We start from the raw sequence: 6,067 nt of genomic DNA, 5'->3' as shown, positions 1-6,067 counted from the left end.
GTAATTTTTCAATTACCTCTATTTTTGCTTGATCCACCTCTATTCCCTTGTTTGAGATTTTATGCCCAAGAACAATTCCTTCAGTCACCATGAAGTGACACTTTTCCCAGTTTAAAACTAGGTTGGTCTCTTGGCATCTTTTCAGAACAAGTTTCAGGTGATCAAGACAGGAGCTAAATGAGTCTCCATATACTGAGAAGTCATCCATGAAGACTTCCAGAAATTTTTCCACCATATCAGAGAAAATAGAGAGCATGCATCTCTGGAAGGTTGCAGGTGCATTACATAGCCCAAATGACATCCTTCTATAAGCAAACACTCCAGAGGGACATGTGAATGCTATTTTTTCTTGATCCTGGAGATCTACTGCAATCTGGTTATAGCCTGAGTAGCCATCCAAAAAGCAGTAATAATCATGACCTGCTAGTCTTTCTAGCATCTGGTCTATGAATGGTAAAGGAAAATGATCCTTTCTGGTGGCTGTATTGAGCCTTCTATAGTCAATACACATGCGCCACCCTGTAACTGTTCTTGTAGGAACCAGTTCATTTTTTTCATTATGAATCACTGTCATGCCTCCCTTTTTTGGGACGACTTGAACAGGGCTCACCCAGGGGCTATCAGAAATAGGATAAATAATCCCAGCCTCCAGTAATTTGGTGACCTCTTTCTGCACCACTTCTTTCATGGCTGGATTTAGCCGCCTCTGTGGTTGCACCACTGGTTTGGCATTATCCTCCAATAAGATTTTGTGCATGCATCTAGCTGGGCTTATGCCCTTAAGGTCACCTATGGACCACCCAAGAGCTGTCTTGTGTGTCCTTAGCACTTGAATAAGTGCCTCCTCTTCCTATGAATTTAAAGCAGAGCTTATGATCACTGGAAAAGTGTCACCTTCTCCCAGAAACGCATATTTCAAGGATGGTGGTAATGGCTTGAGCTCGGGTTTAGGAGGTTTTTCCTCTTTCAGAAGAAAGTTCATAGGCTCTTTCATGTCTTCTGAATCCTCCAAATCAGGCTGAACATCTTTAAAGATGTCTTCCAACTCTGATTCGAGACTCTCGGCCATGTTGATCTCTTCTACCAAAGATTCAATAAGATCAACTTTCATGCAGTCTGTTGATGTGTCTGGATGCTACATGGCTTTGACAGCGTTCAACTTGAACTCATCATCGTTGACTCTCAGGGTTATCTCCCCCTGTTGGACGTCAATGAGGGATCGTCCAGTTGCTAGGAAGGGTCTTCCTAGAATGAGAGTAGCACTCTTGTGCTCCTCCATTTCCAGCACAACAAAGTCAGTGGGAAAGGCGAATGGCCCAACTCTGACAATCATGTCCTCAATCACGCCTGATGGGTATTTATTGGAACCATAAGCAAGTTGGAGACATATCCGGGTTGGTTTAACTTCTTCAGTTAAGCCAAGCTTCCTGATAATGGATGCAGGAATTAGGTTGATGCTTGCCCCAAGATCGCATAAAGCTGTCTTGGTGCAATTATCTTCTAATAGGCATGGTATCAGAAAGCTCCCAGGGTCTTTAAGCTTTTCAGGAAAGCTCTTCAGAATGACTGCACTGCATTCTTCAGTGAGGAGAACTCTTTCTGTTTCTCTCCAATCCTTCTTATGACTCAAGATCTCTTTCATGAACTTGGCATAAGAAGGTATTTGCTCAAGTGCTTCTGCAAATGGAATCTTTATTTCAAGAGTCCTGAGATAATCTGCAAAGCGAGCAAATTGCTTATCCTGCTCCTCTTTCCGGAGTTTTTGAGGATAAGGTATCTTGGCTTTATATTCTTCAACCTTAGTTGCTGCAGGTTTATTGCCTACAGAAGTGGTTGAAGAAGCCTTTTTAGAGGGGTTGTTATCAGCATTTGTGTGTGTCTGATCCCTCACTGGCACTTGAGTGCCAGAGTTAGAAGCTGGAGTGAAACTGGACGCCAGCTCCTTGTCTGCTTCTGGCGTCTGAACGCCAGAACTGTGCCCATTTTAGGCGTTCAGCGCTAGATCTTGCCCATTTTGGGCGTTCAACGCCAGATTCTTACCCATTTCTGGCGTTGAACGCCAGTTTTGGCCATGGTCTGGGCGTTCAGCGCCAGCCTTCCACCAATTTTCTGGCGCTTTAGTGCCAGAATTATTTTTCCCTGGGCTCTTACTGTCCTCAGGTGAATTTTGGGTGGTTTGCTCATTTCTTAGCTTTTTGCTGCCTTGAGGTGGGGTATTTAATGTTTTCCCACTTCTTAGTTGAACTGCTTGGCATTCTTCTGCTATTTGCCTTGACAGCTGCTGCTTTGTTTGCTTAAACTGTTCGTCCATATGTATATTAGCCATCCTTGTCTCTTGTAACCTGTCTTTAAATTCGGCTAGCTGCTTTGTCAGAAAGTCCAATTGCTGATTGAATTCAGCAGCTTGTTTTACAGGACTGAGTTCAGCAGTTACTGTTTTAACCTCTTCATTCATGGAAGGGTTGCTGCTTAGGTACAGATGCTGATTCCTGGCAACTGTATCAATGAGCTCTTGAGCCTCTTCGATTGTCTTTCTCATGTGGATAGATCCACCAGCTGAGTAATCTAGAGACATCTGAGCTCCTTCTGCAAGCCCATAGTAGAAGATGTCTAACTGAACCCACTCTAAAAACATTTCGGAGGGGCATTTTCGTAGCATCTCTCTGTATCTCTCCCAGGCATCATAAAGAGATTCATTATCTCTTTGTTTAAAGCCTTGGATGTCCAGCCTTAGCTGTGTCATCCTTTTTGGAGGGAAATATTGATTCAGGAATTTTTCTGTCAGCTGTTTCCATGTCTTTATGCTGGCCTTAGGTTGGTTATTCAACCACCTCTTAGCTTGATCTTTTACAGCAAATGGAAACAGTAATAGTCTGTAGACATCCTGATCTATTTCTTTATTATGTACTATGTCAGCAATTTGTAAAAATTGTGCCAGAAACTCTGTAGGTTCTTCTTGTGAAAGACCGGAATACTGGCAACTTTGCTGCACCATGATAATGAGCTGAGGATTCAACTCAAAGCTACTGACTCCAATGGAGGGCATGCAGATACTACTCCCATATGAAGCAGTAGAGGGGTTAGAATATGACCCCAGAGTCCTCCTGGACTGTTCATTTCCGCTTAGGTCCATGATGGAGAAAGGGAGGTGATGTAAAATAGAGAAAATATTTTTATTTATTTATTTATTAATTTATTTCGAAAATAAAATAAAAATAAATAAAAGTGGGTGAAGATTTTCGAAAAATTGAGGAGAGAGAAAGTGGTTAGGAAGTTTAAAAAAAATCTGAATTTTAAAAATTGATTTTCGAAAAAGATGCTTTAAAATAGAGAGAAAAGATATTTTTAAATTTTAAGAAGAGAGAAAAACAATAAGATAGCACAAGATTTAAAATTTTTAGATCTAATGCTCCTTGTTTTCGAAAATTTTGGGAGAAAAACACCAAGGAACACCAAACTTAAAAATTTTAAGATCAAGACACAAGGAAAACTCAACAACACTTTGAAGACTCACAAGAACACAAGAACACAAAGGAAAAACACCAAACTTAAAATTTTTTTAGAAAACCAAAATAAATTTTCGAAAAAAAAAAAAATTTTTTTCTTTTTTTTTTTGAAAAATCAACAAGAAAACACCAAACTTAAAGTTTGGCACAGGATTTAATAAAAAAAAATATTTTTGAAAAAGATTTTAAAAATATGATAGCCAATTACTATGAACATAAACACCACGTTCTAACTAATTGAGCTATAAATTTAAAGTGTTTTAACAAGGGATAAATAATAAAAGACTCTAAACCAGAAAAGAAAAATTTTTTCTAATCTAAGCAACAAAATAAACCGTTAGTTATCCAAACACGAACAATCCCCGGCAACGGCGCCAAAAACTTGGTGCACGAATTGTGAATCACACTTTTCACAACTCGTACCACTGACCAGCAAGTGCACTGGGTCGTCCAAGTAATACCTCACGTGAGTAAGGGTCGAATCCCACGGAGATTGTTGGTTTGAAGCAATCTATGGTTATCTTGTAAATCTTAGTCAGGAAGTCAGTTATGTTTATCAGTTGAATTGCAAATAAACAATAGAGCATGGATTAAAGGTTACTTGTTATGCAGTAATGGAGAATATGTTGGAGTTTTGGAGATGCTTTGTCTTATGAATCTCTACTTTCCTCTGTCTTCTTGTTCACGCACGTACGTCCTCCTATGGCAAGCTGTGTGTTGGTGGATCACCGTTGTCAATGGCTACCTTCCATCCTTCCAGTGAAAACTACGCTCACGCGCTCTGTCACAGCACGGCTAATCACCGGTTGGTTCTCGATCCGGTTGGAATAGGATTTACTATCCTTTTGCGTCTGTCACTAACGCCCAGCCTTCAGAAGTTTGAAGCTCGTCACAGTCATTCAATCCTTGAATCCTACTCGGAATACCACAGACAAGGTTTAGACTTTCCGGATTCTCATGAATGCCGCCATCAGTTCTAGCTTATACCACGGAGATTCTGATTAAGGAATCCAAGAGACACTCATTCAATCGTATATAGAACGGAGGTGGTTGTCAGGCACACGTTCATGATTTAAGGAAGGTGATGAGTGTCACAGATCATCACCTCCATCACAGTTAAGCGCGAATGAACATCTTAGATAGGAACAAGCGTGTTTGAATGGAAAACAGAATTACTTGCATTAATTCATCGAGACACAGCAGAGCTCCTCACCCCCAACAATGGGGTTTAGAGACTCATGCCGTCAGAGAATACAAAGTTTTAATCTGAAATGTCATGAGGTACCAAATAAGTCTCTAAAAGTTGTTTAAATACTTAATTAGTAGCCTAGGTTTACAAAAAATGAGTAAACTATGATGGATGATGCAGAGATCCACTTCTGGGGCCCACTTGGTGTGTGCTGGGCTGAGACTTAAGTAATTCACGTGCAGAGGCCATTTGTGGAGTTGAACGCCAGTTTTTATGCCAGTTTGGGCGTTCAACTCCAGCTTTTGATCCTTTTCTAGCGCTAGACGCCAGAATTGGGCATAGGACTGGAGTTGAACGCCAGTTTACGTCGTCTATCCTTGTGCAAAGTATGGACTATTATATATTGCTGGAAAGCCCTGGATGTCTACTTTTCCAACGCAATTGGAATCATGCCATTTCGAGTTCTGTAGCTCCAGAAAATCCACTTTGAGTGCAGGGAGGTCAGAATCCAACAGCATCAGCAGTCCTTTTTCAGCCTGAATCAGATTTTTGCTCAGCTCCTTCAATTTCAGTCAGAAAAGTACCTGAAATTACAGAAAAACACACAACTCATAGTAAAGTCCAGAAATATGAATTTTTCCTAAAAACTAATGAAAATAGACTAAAAACTAACTAAAACATACTCAAAACTATATGAAATTAACCCCAAAAAGCGTATAAAATATCCGCTCATCACAGACAATTCAAGAAAACAGGCTTATGGACAAGTAGAGGACGTGTTAGTAAAGGTTGAAGGCCTTTACATCCCTGCTGATTTCATAGTCCTGGAAACTGGAAAGGAAGAGGATGAATCCATCATCCTAGGAAGACCTTTCCTAGCCACAGCAAGAGCTGTGATTGATGTGGACAGAGGAGAATTGATCCTTCAATTAAATGAGGACAACCTTGTGTTTACAACTCAAGGATCTCTCTCTGCATCCATGGAGAGGAAGCCTAAAATGCTTCTCTCAAAGCAAAGTCAACCAAAGCCCCCACAGTCAAATTCTAGGTTTGGTGTTGGGAGGCCATAACCAAACTCTAAGTTTGGTGTCAAACCCTCATATCCAAACTCTAAGTTTGGTGTTGGGAGGTCTCAACAAAGCTCTACACATCTGTGAGGCTCTATGAGAGCCCACTGTCAAGCTATTGACATTAAAGAAGCGCTTGTTGGGAGGCAACCCAATGTTTATTTATCTAATTTTCATTGTTTTTCATGTTTTATTAGGTTCATGATCATGTGGAGTCACAAAATAAATATAAAAATTGAAAACGGAATCAAAAACAGCAGAAGAAAAATCACACCCTGAAGGAAGACCTTACTGGCGTTTAAACG

Source organism: Arachis hypogaea, chromosome 14, assembly GCF_003086295.3.
Source record: "Arachis hypogaea cultivar Tifrunner chromosome 14, arahy.Tifrunner.gnm2.J5K5, whole genome shotgun sequence".
Taxonomy (NCBI): domain Eukaryota; kingdom Viridiplantae; phylum Streptophyta; class Magnoliopsida; order Fabales; family Fabaceae; genus Arachis; species Arachis hypogaea.
This window is presented reverse-complemented; position numbering follows the sequence as displayed.